Source organism: Haliaeetus albicilla, chromosome Z, assembly GCF_947461875.1.
Source record: "Haliaeetus albicilla chromosome Z, bHalAlb1.1, whole genome shotgun sequence".
NCBI classification, from domain to species: Eukaryota; Metazoa; Chordata; class Aves; order Accipitriformes; family Accipitridae; genus Haliaeetus; species Haliaeetus albicilla.
In genome coordinates, this window is record NC_091516.1 from 7,829,760 (window position 1) to 7,850,955 (window position 21,196).

General features: G+C 39.4%; 1 long non-coding RNA gene across 1 annotated transcript in view; it reads right to left on the bottom strand.

Annotated features, from left to right (window-relative positions):
* The window catches only part of LOC138683873 (uncharacterized), a 446,426-nt gene extending 427,623 nt beyond the window's left edge, over positions 1–18,803 (bottom strand). Inside the window, exons 1-2 of the long non-coding RNA XR_011323349.1 lie at positions 18,565–18,803; positions 6,838–6,992 (exon numbers count right to left, since the gene is read on the bottom strand). This is a non-coding gene — a long non-coding RNA (uncharacterized lncRNA). The remainder of the gene's footprint in view (positions 1–6,837; positions 6,993–18,564) is intronic.
* Between the last annotated feature and the right edge of the window lie 2,393 nt (positions 18,804–21,196).

Below are 21,196 nucleotides of genomic sequence, written 5' to 3' on the forward strand. Positions count from 1 at the left end.
TCTTATGTCTGCTTTTTAACATAAAGTCATCTCATTTTCAATTGCATCCAATTACATATGGGGAATTTAGGAGCACATTGTATGTCATAATACCTCTTGTCTCCCTTTAAAATTTTAGGGAAATTTATTCTGTTCTAAATTTGCAGTCATGAACTTAAAAACATGACTACTGGCTATCACTTTTTGGGACATATTCCACCAATTTGGAAATATTCCCAACTTCTCCATTTCCAAGGACAGGAAATAAAAATGGGTCAGAATGATTTTCATTGTGATATATCTATACCAAGAAGAGTTGGTATTTCTATATACATTAATCGCAGAAGTCTGCAACAAAATCTTCTGATTCTAATGCAGAGTTCAGGGCTAGTTGCTCTAGCATAGGTCTACCTGAAGTTATAAAAGATGAAATGGGTGTAGCAGCAGCTGAAAGTCATATTACTGGCACAATATGTATCTGCCTAGCTAAGGTTGTTGCATTGATCAACAATAAACTACTTCAAAAATTCAGTTCCTGCTTTATTTGTACCTTTATTGAGTGGTCTGCAGCATATTTCAAGATACAGACATAGGTGACAAAAACATTAATTGGATTATATAAATGAATGTACATACAGTTTAATACTGCATGTTTATGTTCAGCTGTATTAGCAAAGAACACCAATGTACCCTCTGCTCTATCCAGTCTATTAATTGTCCTAGCTATATCCAAAACTGCGACTTTGGGCTTCTGCCTTCTACAAATGAAAAAAAAAAGTCTACTAGATGCAAACAAATGGTGCATATTTTCAAAGTAATATTGATGTTTTTTCTCAAAACATAAAACATTATTTTAACATAATGTCTTATGTTATCATTTTAATAGGAGATGAAACCTTAATAGTTCTCTATTTTACTTCAAAGATAAAATTTTTAGTGGGACATCAGCCTTTCTGTTTGAGTATGCTATATTCTAATTATATTAGTACATGTAAAGCATGTAAAATATCCAGAATGTGGACACAAAACTATGTAAAATCTGCTTTTTAACGGGTGAGGGGGGAAAAAAGTGCTTTAGATCTTGAGAATTACATATGCAGGCTTCTGTGTTAAGGCAGAAAAATAAATACGTCATTAATGAGAATTCTTCACTGAGACCATATATAAATGATAGACTTACATGATCTATCTATCATTCTATATTATAAATAAACCTGCCTTTGGCCAAAGTAGGCACTCTGTAAATGCTCTTCCTTCCAGAAACTCTCACTGGGTCCCTGTGCAGAGCAGTCACTATCTTCCAGTGCACTTGCTCAGTATGTCTCCCGTGTAAGTCAGCTAAGGCTAGATCCAGAAAGAAATTTAAGCACACGTTTGTCAGTTCAGAGCTCTAGTCTTGAATGACGAAGATCATCAAGGCCTTTGCAAGACTGACATTGAACCCTGGAGGTCCAAAGTGCTATGCACTGATGTTTCCAGGCGCTAAGTTTCACCGGGCTCATAGGGCGTCTCTGTATACGTGGGTACCCAGCAAGGCTGGGATCGGCTGTCAGCAGCATGCCTCCCTACTCCCCCGCAGGGTGAACTATCTTCCCCCTTGCCACTGCAAGGCCAAGTCTGTGGCAGGCAGGCATGTCGAGACCAAACACACTGAACCGGGCCTCTCAGAAACCGCAGGCAGAGAAGGCAGCACTGCCCCATGTCCACAACCTCACAGCTAGGGCTCTTAGCTGGGAGGAGGTCAGTCTAGGCCTCAGTACATGCCCTGGGATCAGAAGTTCTGTCTCCCACTGACTGCGTTAGTGCCCTAATGAGGCTATAAGGTCCTTCTCAAGCTCTCTTTTTATCCTTACGAATGTTTCACATGTGGAACAGCCACAGCAGTAGTGCATGATAAAGTCCAGCCCTGGAATACCTCCCAGCCAGGTAATACAGCGGAAATGTTATTTCACACCATCCCAGAGAGCAAAGGGACAGGAAGCTGTGCTTGCGTCCTCCCGTGTGGGTGCTGTAACCCGGGGCAGCCGAACAGGAGCCTAGTTGGGACATAGCTCCCCTCTCGCTTTCTGAAGAGGACCCTCTGTCAGCTAGATCAGGCAGCTTACTGAGTAACCCGGCCTCAGCTGTGCTACATCTTCCCTATGCCTCCAAACAGAAAAAGTAGCTGGGCAGCCCCAATGCAAGGTGAGGGCCTTGCCAAGTGGCAGCGGTGGGCCTGTGCCTGAGCTTGGAAACCACAGTTGCTGCTTTTGTGTTCTCCTCAGACAGCCACCATTTTGTTTGATTACACAGTTTCCCTCGCACACCCCATTCTTACCTTGGGTTTCACTGACTTTCAAGCGCTCCTTCCATACTTATCCAGTCAATATTGCCAGTGCCTGTTTAATAGCCCTACACTGGGTACAGGTGGCAATGTTTTGATAGCAGAGGGGTGTGGGGAGGCTGGGGCTGCCCCCTTGTAGTACCATCTGGTTCCAGACGTCTCCAACACACCCACCACAGGACACAGCTGAGCCCTTCAGCCAAGATGGTGGTGCCTCAGGGAAAGCGTATTTCAGGAAGGGCAAAAAAGCCAGGGAGCAGAGAGGAGTGAGGTAAAAAAACAAATGTGAGGAACAACAGTATGAACACCAGCCTCAGAACGGGGGGTGGAGGAGAGGCTGCTCCAGGTGCCAGGGGAGATATTTCCTTGAGGTCCATGGAGAAGAACCCATGCTGGAGCAGACATCCACACTGCACTGCAGCCTGTGGAGGACCCCATGCCAGAGCAGGTGGATATGTCCTGAAGGAACTGCAGCCCCTGGAGAGGACCCCCTTTGGAGTAGGGGAAAAGTGTGAGGAGAAAGGAGCTGCAGACAGGAGCTGTTACAGACTGACCACAGCCCCCATTCCCCATCCCACTGCACCTCTCAGGGTGGGGATGTAGAGGAGCTGGGATTGAAGGAGTGAAGTTGAATCTGGGAAAAAGTGGGGGTGGGAGGTTTGGTCTTTGATTTTGATTTTGTCTTTGTTTCTCACTATCCAAATCTATTTTAGCTGACAATAAATTAAATTAATTTTCACCAAGTCAAGTCTGTTTTGCCCATGACAGTACTTAGTAAGTGACCTCCCTGTCTTTACTTTGACCCATGAGCTTTTTCATCTTATTTTCTCCTCTGTCCTGTTGAGGATGGGGAGTGAGAGAGCAGCTGGCTGGGTGGGCAGCCAACAGAGGTCAACCCACCACAGTCTCATAGTCCACTGTACTGAGTATCTCTTCATCTATGACCATATTCCATAAGCAGAACCTATTTTCCAGGAAATCTTCTTGAGGTTTACCTCCTCCTGGCTATTTTCTTTCCCTACCCAGACAGTGCTGCATTTACAGTTAAGCATCTGAATAGCTCCAGTCAATATCTTTAAACACAAATGCATAAATTCAAGCCTATACTTTAAGAAAACCTGTTCTTATTGTTTCCTTCTGAAGCAAAAACGCTTCAAGGATTAAATGCTTTGCAGCTGCTGTGCCTGCATCTTTATTAATTAAGCATATAAAAATTCCTAGATCTCTTTGAAAGGCAGAAACACCTTATTGGCTGAAGCAGCAACAAGCTCACATTTATGGCTTTCATTATTAGAGGTAGTCTGTAAAATTCCATCGCAAAGATTATTTTTTTCAAAGTTGGAATGGAAGTGAGTCATCCTTTTTCAACGACGAAGTGCAAAATATACAATGCCCAGCATTTGGTTTGTTTAGTATAAGGCAATAACAGTGCACAGTCACTGAACAGCTCTTTGTCCCTCAGAAAAAGGAAATTATATGATAAAAATATGTATTTAAATATATTTTTGTTTATAGTATATATTTTTATCTGAATATCTACTACTATAATTTATAGTCTTTGCATAAAACAACTTTGCTGTTTTTCACAGCTCACCTAGTCTGGATGCTAACAGAACATTTAAAAGCACAATATTCAACATTCAGCTATACTGAGAGATGAATTATTTGAGGGTAATAATTATGTTAGCAAGACGGAAAATATCATTTCCAATTTTGTCTTGGTACAAGCCTCATGCGTCACCTTAGACAAAATACCCAATACCATCGTGTTTCCCTTTCCCGATACAATACTTGATTTATGATCTTGACTTGGGATATTTATTTGGGAGGCTTTGGCTAATTTGAAAAGCACTTTGATATCCTTCGATAAAAAGTACAAAGCAAATATAACCACAGTTTTCTGCATAGTAATAACAGCTCCTCTGACAACCACTACAAATGACTAAGAATGTCATAAGAATGGAATTTTATTCAATGAATTTCATTAACCAGATCTCTGCTCTTATATTTCAGAAGTCACAATTCACTGTTCCCATGTAGTTTTACTAGCTACCCCTGGCATATGTCTCTGTTGAAGCTGCTTTACTAGTACTGTCCTGCTTTCACTTCTCACTTCATGAGATTCTCTTCATACCTATTATTTGATATTAGCCATGTCATTTGGTTATTCAGTCTACTTCAGGGCTCTGCATTACATTTGTGACTTTTTCAGCAAATATAAAAAAGGATTCTAGTGGAAAACAGAGCAGGACTGTCTTACATAGTACAGGTATATGCTGAAGATGAATAGGAATTAACCCTACAGAAGTTCCTGTGTGTTGATAAGAGGTGGATATAGTGATATAAGCTGTCTAAAGCAAACTACCGTGACTAAATTCTGAATCATGTTCTTCAGATTTTAGGACACTGGTCACCAAACCTGGGGTTTGTAGTTCATCCACTAGAACAAGGAACAGCTGGCCTTCTATTGCTGTTAATGTTTTGAGGTTTTTTTATCTGGTTGGCAAGAGGCCTATACACTGCACCAGGCTGCAAATACATCAGAGCATTGAGCGGGTTTGCTCCAGCTGCAGCATCAGCTGCAGAAGGATAGATGGAGCTGCGCAGCCTGTCCTGCTACTCTGACTTCTTGCAGGGAGGCCCAGCAGCACCAATCCTGGCAGCTCCAGCTTGGCTGACTCCATTGGGGGGACACCCAACTCAACTCAGCTGTAAAAACCAGTATCTGGGGTTTGTGCTATGCAGCTGCTTATTACTGTGATTGAATATGATAAGCTGCTGTCTGCAAGCATACAGGAAGACTGCTCTTTTCAGCACATGTGGGACTTGCACTTCTGTAAAGAAACCCCTGGTATCCCAAAAGTAAAGATGCTGTGCCCTCAAGGCTGGGTTTCAGCAACAGGGAATATATCTGATTTGTCCCTTTTGTATATGCTAGTAAATTTCCATCAGTTATCCCCATCTATAGCAAGTATATGACATCTTTATTTATAGTTAAATATCTGATAATAATTGGCATATAACAGTAACTTTAGGAAATATAGAGGCCTTCTGTATCTCTCTTTATAGAGGAACACAGTGTTAATTTCCTGGAGTAATTCTCAGTGCTATACCAGCAGCTTGATCACAGTACTATCTCTGTTCTTATAGAGCACATTAAAAAAAATGCACTCAGCCACACTAGCATGACACCTCTACAGACTGTTGAGAAGGTTTTTCTTTTAATTATTAATTTACAGTTACTGTTATAAAACAAAATGGGGTAGGACAATTTTTCCTGGGACAGACCCATTAACCTATCAATGCAAAGAGCATAAGCTGAAACTTTGAATCTGGGTCCTACAAAAACCACACTCCCACAACTTCCCAGCCAGCTATGCAAGTCAGATATCTTCACACGCATATGGATGGTTAGGTGCTTACATCATGACACGTGTACAAGTGCCTGTTTTACAACCACTCTCCAAGTATTTGCATTAATATTTTAGGCACAGTCTACCAGTCTTCTCCCTTGATTTTGTAATTCTAAGAGCTGATTTTAAATTAAGTAGTTTAAAAGAAATCATGATTTTAAAATTATTCTTCTCCAAGAGCCCTGCTCACAGCACATTGTGCTAAACCCTGTAAAAACTGATTCCAGAAAAAAAGTTGTTGCGCCAAAACACCTACACTCTGTTTGTAGTGTAAAACAAAGGGAAAGCATATGTGTGAGGTATCAGAAACAATGAGAAGACACAAAGGTTTGAGTTTTATAACTTTGAAAGCCAAGCTATTTTGGGCCCAATATGATGGTTTTTTCATAACATACTTGATGATCTATGATAGTACAAAACTGTGGTGTGTTTTGGTTTTTTTTTTAAAGACAGATTTCTTAAAAGCTTTTGTCAAAGAAAACAAGGAATTTTGCAAAAGGGCATGAAAGAGGAAAGGGAAAGCCTTGTGAAAACATTTTAAAATTTCTTGAAAGGCTTTTCCAGTAAATGAAAGGCTGTATTGTCCCTCTAGGTCTGAAAATCTGATATGTCCATAATTCAATCCTGTTGAATGGTACATGTATTAACCTTATGGTTTTCAGTTACTGGTTATGGTAGGATGGTTATGTGCAAAACAATTTTTACTATATTTTAATGCAGGTGAGGAAAGACTTTCAGGGGCACAAATCAAGGTTATGTCCCCAGCTCTCAATTATTTCAAGTAAGAGTTAGTCACATAACAGCCAATGTTGCATTAGAGAAACTCTTCCCTATATTTTTTTGATGCATTTTGTTATTTTCAGTCCCTTCATTTACAGGATGTGAGCCATGAGCTGCCTGTCTGTGAGGGTATTAAGGGCAGTCACTGTCAGACTAGCATAGCCATGCAAAAGTGAGTTTACCGAGGGAAAAAGATAAATATGAAACTGAGCTGGGATTATAAATAATCCACCAGAGCTCCTGGCAGCGGGGGGCATCTGCTATTCATGCTTGCTAAGCGAGAGTTGAGTGACTCCAAGATCCAGCCTAACCACTAGCCTGAAACATTGGAAAAAGACTCACCAGCCATTTCTTCTCTGGATTCTGTGTGAGCAGCACTCTGACTACTGGTTTGTTCCTTGCTGCTCTCTCAGGAGATACCCACTTAGTATTATTTGGCTCATGTTTCTTCTCTCTTACCCAGTGCTGTACTCTGCAGCTGGACCTCAAAGACACAGCTTGACAGAGAGTGGTATGAGTCAGACTGCAATTTTATTTACATTATTTACAAAATTTACATGCACTGTCCTGACATCCTGTTCTTGTACATACATGTGAGGCCTCTGCCTGTTATTCAGCACCACAAATAAGTGGCTAAAGGAAGAAATACCCCTTGTATGAACAGGACAAGAAACTTCTGCAAGATTTCCATACTCATTCAGACTGAATACAGATCCGAGATTAAAATGTGATAGAGACACAGGAGTCACTGTAGTGGATCGGCACAATGGCCTGCTTAACGTAACATCCACTCACTGACATGTGGCACGGACAAACTAGATGCTCCCTTTAGAACAATGTGGCTGAGAAAGGGAAATGTGTGTAATTTTTTCTACATAATATTTTGGTATTCAGTCAAGCTTTACTGAAGGCCATTATCAGATTCTTTGATTTGTAGCAAATGTTGAAGTGGATATCTCTGTAACCGAACAGCTGGGTTTCCATGCTCACTTCCACCTTGTTATTTTTGCTGGTTTTCACCAAGCTGAACTAGGATTCTTTATACTGGTGCCTAAAAATGGATTTGGAAACTTGGTGTCAGTTGGATGATGTGTTAGAAAGTTATTGCCTACAGGCACACAGAAAAATGTCATTTAGTTGCATGCTACGTCTCAGCTCCCTGCAGCTACTAGATACTGATTTACCCACTTTGCCTTTTTGTCTCTCTATTGCAGCTCAGACTTGAATCTTGAAACTGCTTTCTTCAGAAAAGCCTGAAATAGAAACCAGCTTTGTCGTATCTGAAAATTACTTCAATTCCCACCTCTAGTGCTATAGTACATTAACCTCTGACTTCAGCAGCTGGAAAGACCTCAGCTGTTTAAATAAGATCACAACTGAAATCTAGAAAAAACTGCAAGAGGTTAATAAGCAAAATATTCCACCTTTAAGGTCTGGTAATTTGCCAGCTGCCAGGACCAGCAGCACCTTGGGGGATGCAATGCTTTGCTAGAGGATGCTGATGCTGTCAGTGTACCATGTGAGTGCAGCTGAGAGGACAGAGGAGGTGGAAATAGGATAGGAACAACTCCACAAAGGCCCTTGGGTGAGTCTTTCTTCATCTGGGCCAAAGTATATTTTCTGAAAACAGATTGCTGTGGCCAGAAAACAGGTACCTAATGCTGTACTTATTTACAGATAGATTTCAGATAGATTAGGATGGAAGAAAACAGCTTCTGGTGTGACAAAGAAAGTAGTGAAAGGCTCGGGGGAAGCTCCCTGCGCAGTGAATTACTGAAGTGTAGCAGCAGAGCTGCTGGTGAAGGGGCAACAAAGGAAAAAGCATACCAACTAATTGTTACCACAGCATAGAACTTTTACTGAAACACATCACATCCTCTCTAATTGTGGTCAAAGCAGGTCAGTAGGGCTCAGATGAGCCAGGACTCTGACACAATGCAATAATCTTTCATTATTATGTATGGTAGTATTCACACAGCATAATCACCCAGAGTATTTAATTGCTTTTATAAGTCAATGAAAATTCAAAACATATTTATGTGGTGTTATTATATAGTCTGTATCGAGAGAAATGAAATCAAAGGAAAGAGACACTGTGTCATGCAACAATCACAAAAATAAATGTTTGGATTTAAATTTAGGATCACTGATTGCCTATCCTCTACTCTAAACACTAGACAACACTCTTGAAAAGAGACTATTTGAAAGCATAATATTGTTAGTTCCCAAGTAGATCTGAAAAATCAAGAAACACATAAGTCAGCTGATCAACTAGGAGGTAGTATCAAGAAAGTACATCTTCTGAGCTGACATAATGCATTAATATAATATGAACAGGAAGGAGGTATCAGAATATCCATCTAATACATGAATGACCTATGGGTACTGTCTCTGTCCATCAATGTGCAGCCAGATCTATCAATAGCAAGCGTTTCATAAGCTTATGTACAATTTTCTATTACTGTGAGGGAAGACTAGAAAGGGACTAGGCCACAATATTGCATTGAATCACTTAAAGAATAATCACAGAGGCATATAATTATTGTCCCAAGTAAGCAGCAGTTACTGACATCCAGTAACACTGGATTTAATACAGGTAATCAAGGCTGCAGATGACTTTACTTTTCCAAAACACTAACAATTAGGATCATTCTCATAAAAGCAGTTTGATTTCAACCTCAGTTTTTTCTAGACCTGCTGCTAGAGATTAGGTGCTAATGTGGGTGAAACAAACACATATTAGGGTTCAGTCTAGCACATAAAAATGACAAGTAAGATTTCAATTCAGCAAACTCCTAAAACTTCACTTTCAGCACTCAAATAATCCCTGCTGAATCCAGAGGCACCACACAGGTTCTCAAGGTTGAGCAAGTTTAAGCCACTTTTCAGAACTGGGGTTTTATGTTATATGTGGTAATGAAGTTATTGCTAGAAAAAAAAAAAAATCAAAAAGAAAGAAGCTTTGTTGTTGTGCTGTGCTTTATTTATGGATGTGCCACATGATCTGCAAAACTGGGGAAAACACCAGCCCCAGATTAGTTTAATGGGCTCGGTTGCCTAGTCATGCAACAGAAACAGCATAGCCAAAGGAATGTTAATGTCTCTGACCTACCTATTTTCATTGTTGCAACATCAGCAAGGTGCTACTGAAATAATCCCAAAGGTATTTTCAAAGGAGTGGAGCGATGCTGTTTCAAAATCTCCTTAAGGATGTCCCTGCCTTTAGCCATACCTATGGAGAAACTTCAGTGCTAACTTCTGGAGCCACACCTCTGTATCAAATACCAGAGTACTTATACTTGTGTAATAATAATAATAATTAAAATACAAAAATGGCTTTTCAATAGTAAGACTTGCATTACAAGCCTCACAAACTTCTTTTACTTCTTATTAATGGTATGTGTGTGATTTTGAAGGAGCCTGGGACCAAAATTAATTAAAGTATATCTTGCTGAGATAGCTCTCACTTGGCTTCTGCATGAATGTATGCTCTGTCTGCAGTCTACGAACAAAACCTTTAGCCATTTTGAAAATGCTGAAATGTGTGCTGGGACAGCAATTTGTTAGGTAAATCCCTCAGTTTGCTTCTGTGCAAGGGCTCCAACACATCCTAGTCTTCAATTAAAAGGAAAAAGAGGGTCTTTTTTTCTGAGTCACTGGTTGATCTTAAACTGGCACAGGCTTTTTTAATGTCAGCCGAAGTAATTGTAACTTTGAAATCAGTCTGCTAAAATTGCTATAAGTGGTCTATTCCATAACAGAGTATAAAGGGCTAAGAAATTATGAGCAGATGTTGAAAGCATGCAGTGGACAAGCCCATCAGGAAACACTGCAGTGAGACTGGGGCTATAAACAAACTGCTGGATTATAGGACAAGTTTTAAAAATATTATTTCTTACAGGAATCACCAAATTCTGTAAAGGTGTCTGAATGGGACATCAAGGTAAACATGACATCTGTCAGGAAGTGGAGGTTGCAAAACTGTGAACCTTTAAAAGACAACTCCATTGCCTGAGCACCGGGATGCAGTGAATGACTTATGTATGCTGCAAATTCAGAAACCAAATGATAATTTTTGGTCTTCATTATTTGACATGGTTCTATATGTGCTAGAGTGGGTATAACACTCACTACAATGCAGATGCTGCTTATGAAAAATGCAGGTTTTTTCCTGTCGATCAGCACAGTTTATTAAGCAGCTCTGATGATGATCCATGAAAATGTCAACCTCATTTGCATGAAATTCCCCTTGAATTTCCCTTATAAGAATGCTTTAAATTAGTTGGCAATTACAATTAAAATGTCATCTGAAGTTGTAGTCTGAAAATACTGTACAAGTATGCAAGAGATGGGAAGAATGTAAAGGAGAAACAAATGAGAGAAAGTGTTTCTTGGCTGTCGTAGCTCAAAAGGAGAGCTTGGAATTTTCTAGCTAACCAGTAATTATTTAAGAACAGACCCTACAGAAAGAACAATAAAGTTTTTTCTAGGTTAAAGCACCAAATGAACACTTAAGAGATATTTTAGACAGTCTGATCATTCCTTAGTTTTTAGGGATTTTTATCTTAATTCTGCAGATATTCTCTGAATTTGCATGACTTGTTAAGAAAATACAGAAAGGATTTTTAAAATTGTATTTCAAGCAGCTTTATCTAAGAAATTAGAAGTATTCTGATCTTCAAAAGTAATATTAATTAAAGCACTGGAAGTGCATATTTCATGATGTGTGGAAATGCTTTGGGTAAAATTTGGCCTTGTGCTGAGCACGAGCCACTGCATCTGTTAGTCAAATACACATGCAGATAATGCTAAATATTTAACTGAAGTATATATGCCAATGATAGATTTCACAGCATTCTCTGTGACAATGTTTAAACAAAGGAATGACTATTCTGATGCAATACAAATGGACCAAAGACAGGAAAATCGAAGTCTAAGAATCAGTCTGTAAACATCAGAACAACATCTGAGACAAGGTAAGTCTCTCCATCTGAAAGGCCAACTTTTGTTTGTGAATTTGCATGTCATAATCACCTTCTTTTTCTATGATCAGCTTTTCACAGCATATATATAAAATAAAATATTAGGTATATATAAATAATATAGTTACATACATAAGTATAGAATTAAAAAAAACCAACTTTTTTTTTTTTTTTTACAGCAGCTTTCTTTTCTCTCTCTTTCCTTTGTCATATTCCAGGCCCTGCTGGCATGGTTCTCCTGACTCTGAAAATTGTAAAACTGTCTAATTGTCTAGATGGGTTGAATTTAGGCTTAACTGTATTAGGTCTAAGCATTTCTTTTAAAGAATCTAAATAACACAACACCTGTGGTGGGCATACGGAATGTTATTATCTTCTCAGCAAAGTCAGCCTCTTTAGAATAATGGGAAAGAAGCAGGAAATAGGAGACTTACAGATCTGCATTTTTCTAAATGAAGGATTACTAGTCTGCTGGTGACTTGGAGAAAGAGATGTGCAGAGAAGACAACAACAGAAGAGAGGGCAAATCTACATAATATAAATGTTTTTTCTCCCCTTAAAGCTGTTCTTGTGAAAATATTTTAAAGGAAACTCATTGTGAGAGGAGCAAGACCTAATTCAGTAGTTTTGGAATACCTACCTGAATGCAAATTATGGTAATCTGTTTACTAATTGTTTTCATTTCTCATTATGTTGCAGAAAATTCATGGTTAATTACTCTAATTAATAACATGAGAAAAATAATTTCCTGACTCTGTCTGCGTGTTTATTATTTACACACCTGAATACAGAGGAAGGTGTGTTTCTTGTATGTGCACGCAAAGCAACTATGGCCTGCCAGTGCATGGGAACTAGCAAACCTTAACCTCCATATGTAGTAAGACTGAGTGACTTTTGCAAGATGTGATACCCCAGCGGATGTTTACAAGTAGAACAATTAATTTATCTAAGAGATATATTTTGTATTTTCCACCTAATTGTTCCCAGGCAGCTATTTCTGCAATTAGTAACCTGCAGATTTAAAAAAAAAAACAAAATGGTTTAGACAATTTTTCCGATGACTTTTGATTTCTGAGGTCATACCAATGTAACCAAACTGCTATGGTTCTGGTGCCACACTTTCTTATTTACGTGCATTATTTTTTGTTAGTGAATGAAGTTGCAGATCGTGGGAGAAACGCTGTACCAAGCAGTTGGCTGAATAAGGCACAGCCTAGGAAGGTACTGTGAAAATTACTCAACATTACTCAAACAATGCAGCTAATTCCTATTCTACCACGCCTTTGTTATTCCAATCCCAACTGTCTCTTGAACAGAGGCTTCAAATTGCACTGTATTTTGCAATCAGGTTGCATGCCCAACAGACAAAGATGAGATCAGACTCTGGACATTTGTCCCAGGTGTTATTTGGTATTCAGTCTCCAGGGATGCCCTCACCTTCTGTGTTAGTCAGCCATTCATCGTAGCTGTTTCACTGGTCAGGAGATGAAGCAGGAAAGACAGTAGCCTCTTTAGGCTTTCTGGACCTTTCTGTCAGGATGACTGCTTTAGCTGTGTGATGGGATTCATAACCATTATCTCTTGGACCAGGATTTCTAAATTTAACTGATTTGGGTACCACCATTGGTCTTCTTGTCCTGACCTATGATACTGGAGTACAACCAGTGGAAGAGTCCTGGAGGATGGGGACATACTCATGGAGGGATTTCGCTTTATATTTAGAGTATGGACAGATAAACATACAGAGTTCAACTTTCACTAAAACCAAGACTGACCCAGGTGAATCCAATTGTTTTGTCACTTGCAAAAATCACAAGCAACTGAAAATAGTTCTTCTGATCCTTCTGTCTGATGCACACAGAAAGAACCTTGCTCTTCTACACATCCTCTAGGTGAAGAAGGGTGGAACTGTACAGAACAGAAATCCCTTCTCAGTCTTAGTGATCAAAAAATGTTTCTTATTGCATTACAAGAAAATTTTACTATATTCTCCCTTTCTAAAGGCCCCAGAATCCCTGAGGCTGAGAAATACTGGCTGCTCCTATCTGTGTATCACGTACAATATGTCAGGCAGTCATGGGTGTCAGACCCTTATTTAGCTTCCAGCTGATATCCATAGTTATAAAGAGATGAATAGACAGAAACCAAAGAGAAAGCACAGTCCAGACACCACTTTTTGCCATGACTTCCAAGGGTGCCAGACTTTTTTTCAACAGATTAATATTTTGTTATACTTTCCTAGCACTTATTTGACCATAAAATTAGTAACAGCAACTATTGCAGTAAAGATTAAGAAACATTTTAACTGTTCAAGTAATGCCACTTCTACTCTTCCCACTTCCCAAAAGTAGTTACATTATAATGGGATATCACCTGTGTCATTCCACCAGCATGGTAGCAAAATTTGCTTCCACTCCTGCCCATCCTGCAGGTCATCATGCTTCGGTTGCCAATGTCATACTTCAGATAACATTTCCAATTTGTACTTATGTATACAGGCATCAGAACATGCCAGAGAAAAGATTAGAACACCTTAAGTGCTTTGATATATAGGCTATCAGCACTCTTGCAAACAATGCAAACACAGGATGATACCCATGTACACCTGTAATATGGTATTGCCCCTGCGAGTAACAGGCCATAAGCTTTGTACTGAATTTGCAAAGCCTCATGAGTAAGGCTTGTCAGGCTCGCTCAGTCCAAACTTTTCTTGACCTGCCTGCAGCTTTGTTTTACTTGCTTTAGCTGTGACAGTAATTTCTCTAATTGACCAGGTGTTTATGGCTAATTTGTTTTTCTCTTGTTTATCTTTGTGTGGTACAACCACTGTCTTATATAGCTAGCAGTAACAAACAATTATTCTGTAGAGAATGCGATTTTTATAGCTCTAACAAAATGATGTCGTGTAAAGAAACACAAGTCCAGTATGATAGCAGAGGCCTTAGAAGCAGAGACACCGGGTACAGCATAAAGCAGTACAGGCATGGGATGATAAGAGATGGGGCACAAGCTTGGCACTGGAGACCCCTCAACTACAAACAACTCCCCCATGGGCAGTTAAAGAAATGCAGACTTGGAGCTGGACAAAACTAGTTTTATGAGTAACAAACAAAACAAAGAAATAATATCTAACATACATAAAAGCCACAATATACACTGTACTTGGATGTAATACAGAGCTGCAGGCCAATGAACAACAAGGTGTAAAAGTGTGTTAGCAAACACATAAATGTGACCCCACGTGGATCCTGGAGTAAGGAGAAGAAACCAGCAACATGCACATAATAATCCATTTGGCAAAAGACACCAGATGCTGGTAACTCACTGTAACATCACCATCACCACCACCTCAACCAGCATGAAACTACCTACCTTAGGATCAGAACAGTGGGAGGGTGAACATACCACCAGGAGAAGGGGTAGAAACTAAGAAGTGTGTATAAAATTATTTCAACTATATTATTGAGATCTTTTCTATATAGAAGTATTCTAACTTTATTATTATGTTTCTTTTTCTGTAACAATTAGACATGGATTAATTATGTAATGATTAGATTCTTAAGATTTCAGTTATACTAGTAATAAATTCTTGACTGTATATGCATATATGCAGGGTGTGCTTCCTCTTTGCCCATAAACAATATTCTGAGTGTAATAGCATGACTGGTAAAAGTGGGATTGCTGCTGCACCCAGTGTTGCAATGGTGCTGTTCCTGAGATATTTATCTTGGGGTAGGTATGTGTTCATCTCCTATTTGGAATGCACCAGTTTGTTAATTTTGATTTGTGATCAACATATGGAGGAAATCCAATAGGCATGAAATACAGATGAGACCATTACACATTAAAAAAAAAAGTCAGCTACCAATACAATCTGGAGAAATAGAAGGGAGAGAAGAAGAAAGCACCATGTATTGCCTACAGCCCAACGTCAGGTCTGAGGCCAATGGTCCCTGTTCCACCACAGCCTTGGTGAGTGCTTCCAAGACACCGTCCCTGGCAGGGGGCCCCTGTGTGCGATGGGGAGAGGAACAGCATGAACACTGGGTTAGCTCCAGGTGAATGCAGGCAGGCGGAACGGGAGCTCTTCCATCACTCAGGCTGGAGAGATGGGTCAGAGTTAGCTGGCTCACAGGGGTCCCTGGCCCTGGACTGGGACTTGTCGTGCCTGGCTACAAACAGATGGCACCCTTGCCCATTTACCCATAGAGCACTGGAACACGCAGCATGACTCAAGGAAAATGATTTGCCATTCAAAGTTGGAAAACCTCCATTTGCCTAGGAAAAGCTTGGCTTGAACTGTTATAGAGAGTCTGGGTGGAGTTTGGAGGATTTCCCTCTGGAGACACTGCCATTCAAGACACAAGAGGAACCCCTGTTCCTCTACCTCTCCTGCTGGGGAGTAAAACTGCTAGACAAATTGCTTAATTCTAAAACAAAAAAAGTCCAGAGAGTGTTTTTATTCCTTGAATTGCAGCTGCAACAGCAAAATATCTCTTTCATGCAGTTAGCCTCCCCTGATCCCCTGTTTGTAGGGTAGGGTCATCCAAACTGCATAATGGGAGCGGGTCCTGGTCCATCCTGAATACCAGAATAGGCTTGGCCTGCAAATACACTAGCTGACCCAAATCAAAAGCATGCCAGAGACCATGGTCACAGTATTGATGATTACATGTCTGTGTCAGGCTTATGGTGTGACTACATTTTGTTTACTAGTATAGAGACAAATATTGAGACAAATGTTGTGCTGGTTTACACTGTAAGCAAATTCACTGGGCAAAATTTTTATCTTTCCCTGTAATTTAGTCGAGCCAAGCTAATATCCTGCTGGCTTCTGAGCTTCTCTGACTATGGTAGCTGTATAATAAAAAGGGAAACTGTGTGAAAATTTACAGAATATTTTGCTCCAAGTCTCAACTCCCTGCTGTGTCATAAGAAAGGCTAGGCTGCACTCCAGCACTTGTGGAGCAGGGGATAGCTATTGCTGCTCAGATTTACCGGTACTCAACTGTCAAAGGGGAGGGGTGGAAGAGCCTCATATAAAAATTGTTTCTCACTTAGATAAAACTGTAACATAAATTACTTTTGACCTTTTCTAGGTTTTAGTTCAACTGGTAGAAATGTTTCTGATACTCATACAGTTCATGAAGTTTAATGAAATGACTCACTTAGGCAGTGTAGGGTTCAAATTTATATTTGGTTTTAACTCCTGACCTCAACAGCAATATGTTCAGAAATGTATTTTTAAAGTAGTTGTATTTGAATAGACTCTCTGGTGTTTATGAATATGAGCACAAATGTTGTACACAACTTATAAAAACTTTGCTAACACTGGGACTTCAAAACAGTATTTCTACAATATGAGCCAAAAAACTCGGTTCTGCACCTCGGGGCTGTACAGAGCCCGCATCCTCTGTGAGTCCATATGCAGAGGGAAAACTGTAACACACATCCTAAGTTACATCAGTGGGATTCATCTGTCCAACTCTGGCTGCTTTTTAATTAGGTACCTGCAGAGCACAGTATAGACCTAAGTAGCATGGTAATGTTACCTTCTAATAATTTCAATCTTGTTGCTCTCGAATGAATTTACAAGCATGACACTACTGCATCTAATCACATCATCACCCATTTCATCCCCTTTGTATTCAGTGGTGAACGGCACAGCCCTAGGCCCTCTTGTTGGCAGCTGCTGATCTGTATTAGAGGCAGTTAACAAATATCTGACTATCTATCTGCCTGATGTTATTCTGCCCTGTAAGCAGTGCGTGCAGTTTGCAGAAGGACATTGGGTGGCCATGACAATTGAAGAGAAGCCCACAAATCCTATCTGTATGTGGGGGCCACTTTTGGGTTTGAGATTTGCTCTGTGACTTATCTGAAGTCTAACTACTATCTAACCAGGGACCCAGAGAACCCGATCTATAGCCATCTTTCAAGGATTTCTTTTATATGGGAATCACCTAGTGATGTGGATCTGTCAGCCGTGGCAGAACCTCCACAGATCTTGTAGACGCCCCCATGGAGAGTGGCTTTGACCAGGGAAGATGAAGCATCTAGAAGATCTTCTGGAGGTGGAAGGATGGGGAGAATATCTTGGGGCTTTGGGCAGGCAGCTTAAATTATTCTACTAGAGAACACTGATGTGTGTTGAAGCTCTCAATAGTATAATAGTCTATGGGAATAGACTAGAGAAACATACAAGTGGCTCAGACTCAGCTTTTGCAACCCTTTTCTCACCAAGTTGCACGGTCTACGTGCTCCAAACTAGATAAAATGCAAGCGTGGTGAAAAGTAAGCAAGTTTCTTACCCTGTCTAGAAAATACAATTCTAAAGCATTATTGGTACCAAAAGTATGAAAATGTGTTTTAAATTAAATTGTTTTTAAATCAGAGGTATCTTCAAAGTATATAAATCTTGCACATAAAGCAGTGAAACTAAGACCATTATCATTACATATATATATAACACTTCACAGTAAATCCTTTATCACATCTGACTCAGAGTTACAGGGAACAGTCTCACTTCTTCTATCCATAAATTCCTTCTGATGAGATGACATTTATCTCCAATAACAGGATGTTTTTAATTAAAACGGGAAAAGATAAATTGAGATCACACCTCATGTCTGTTATCTTTGTTACTGTAAAAGGCAAACACAAATTTTTCTACTGTTTTCAATCCAGCTCACACTCTTATGAACCAGATACGTAAACCTTAAAAATAAGTGTTTATGGGAAGTTGTCTTGGCTACTTCAGTTTTTATTAAGTTTATATCATAATTTTACTTTTCTTCTGTGGCTAAAAGAAATGTAATCTAACTTCAATAATACATTCTCATCTAAAGCAAGCATTCCTTAAAAATGGTGGATTATGTGTATGAACTACCCTACTCACTAACCTTCAAAGATGGATGCCAGGTATCAGATAATAAAGTAAAAGAAAAAAATTCTGGTGAATTTCTGTCAGTATCTGGTATATTTAATGCTGTCAATTTTTCACACCCTCTCCAATGATATTCTCTCCGAACTACTCATAGGAGAACAAATCAACCCATTAAAAAAGAAAGAAAAAGTGAACACTTACATTTGATTTCCTTTTGACTCAAAAGGCTTCTGCACTTCTGCACCAGTGCTAGTAAAGAGCCACCATTCTGAAATGGGAAGACAATATCTGTTTTCCTTTATTATTATCACTGGAATAATACTTCAAAGCACACAGGGGAACACATGCAAACAGACTAGTAAGCCCTGTGTATATAATCTGCTGGAGTTCAGAGAAAGAGAAGGAAATTATTTCCTTATAATCCCCATACCAGCAGTATCAGCACACACCTCAGGAGGCACACAGATCAGGGAGCACACAGAGCAACACACAGTCGAATCCTGCATGGAACTCTGTCAGCAGCTTTCCTTTAGCATGGGTCCAGAATGCACTCCCAGGGGCTACTAATATTTAAGAACCTGAGCTCAGGGTTTGCCTTGGTAGCAAAACTGGGAAAGCTTTCTCTGTTTTCACATCCAGCTGCATGCAGATAGTGATTCCCTAAGAATTTATACAGACAGAAAAAATCCATCTGCCTGTCCTGCCATTCATTTTCTTTCTTTCCCAACATCAAGCTCCAGTCATCAAATAGCATCATGATATGAGGAACACTTCAGTGAACAGAAGAAGAATGACCAATTACTTTTAGTTACAAAGTGAACTATTGGATACATGTTTGTCTTTCTCTTCCAAAAATTATATACAGGACATTAATTCTGGTCAAATATAAGGATTAATTAATAACATTGGGGAGAAGATCAGAGAGGCTAATTAACTCCTTTTAAACTGAATTTTATCCGATCTTTATATTTAGTTTTAAATTTTTAAATGATTAGGCCAGCAATCATGATTCCAGCAAATTAATCTGCCTTCACTAATCCAAGTGAAAAACACTATAACCACTTGTAAGTGCCTGCTGATTTAGCTGTTTGTACTGGATTGTCAAAAGAATCCAAGAGCTGCTTGTCCAGTTTCAGAAAGATTGAAGTCCCCACTCCTTTATGCTTCTTGGAAATGCTAGTCTTTATTAATTTAGTAAGGATAATGTCAAGCTTTTCTTTTTTCTTTTTTTTTTTTTTAAGAATCTTTAAAAGAATTGACATGCATCAGACGATCCCAAAAGGAGAAATAGTTTTCTTATGCTGCTGATGATGTCGCACAGATAGATGGTGTGCATTGCACTTTTTCTGTGCTTTTAATTTAAAGTACACTGAAACAAGCCTCCAACAAATGGTGTACTGTTCTGCAAGCACAATAAATTGTGTTAATCTTAGTGTAATACTGTTCTTCCATATCAACTTTGGTTCATATTTGTGAAAATATCTTTACACAATTTACTTTGAATGGAATTCTTCCTTTTTCCATTAAGCTATTTATTCTCGTACTGAAGCTATTTATTCTCATACTGAAGATATAAAATGACCTATTAGTTACAGAAACATCTCTGTCTGTGTTCTTTGCCTATTTAAGGATCATAACTCTGAATATCTGTAATGTGTAGGGAAACTATTTCCAAAGCATAGCAGTGCATTTGTTTGTTCAGATGGTTTTCTTTCTTTTTGCTCCATTTAATTTTGACACCACAAAGCACAGAAAAATATATGAACTGAGGGCAATTCAGTTACAGCATTATACAGTAACAACAAATGAATGGGGAGGTTAAGGAGCAAGGCAAAGTCCTTTACAGGGAAAAAAAAAAAAAAAAGACAGCCCATCATTTAAACTTCAGCAATAGCCAGGTTTATCACTGTAATCAAAGGCCAGATCCAAAATGGGATTTAGACACCTTGAACAACCAGACTTCAGATGTTTCAGTCAAAAATGAGATTCATCTGCTGCTTACTTTCCTGACTTCAGCAACCACCTAGAGATTTCTAGGTACTTCACTCTTACTCTACAGCAATCTAGAAAGGCCTGTAATTTTGATTCTCCATGGGCATAATCCAGCAGGCATGCTTGATCCTCTGGATGGGATTTATCTCACTTAGCAGCAGGCTCTTTACTTTAGATGTCTGTGGCTGAGATATTCACCCTCACCTCCACTTGTGGCCAATGAAACAGTTGCAGGATGTCATTCATCAGCCTCATTTTCTGCCTTAGTGTCCACAAAACCCTGTAAATTTCCAATTCTCTCCATTGACTGTAAAGGGATCTTAGACGATTAGTTCAGACTTTGATATCTACTGTCCATATTAAGCCAGATGAATTCTAGCCTTTCAGACTCTTTGTAAAAGGTAGTGTTAGCTGCTTTCTCTATAAAATGCACCAGAATACCAGGAAGAGGTGGAGTAGCCTACAGTCTTTAAAGAACAGATAGGCATTAATGCACTCATCTAGGAAAAAATTCCTTGACCTGAGGTTCAAGGATCCATCTCTTCCACTGATCAAGATAAGGACATCTTTACAATACAGACAGATGGATACAGAAGTGGAGGAGAGGTTTACCTACCACACCCTTCGCTGAAACAGGGCCAGAAAGGGATATGGTACCTTTTCATTTCCAAGATTCACTTTAACATTAAATGTATAAGCAGCAAAGGAAGTCAAGACTAAAATCCAGGACTCCCATTCTTAAATGAGTACACCAATGACTGTTCTGCTGATTGATGCTCCTTCAACTCTCCTGCCTTGGCTCCATGAACTTTGCATTCCTTTCTTCAAAAGGCCTAGGTCT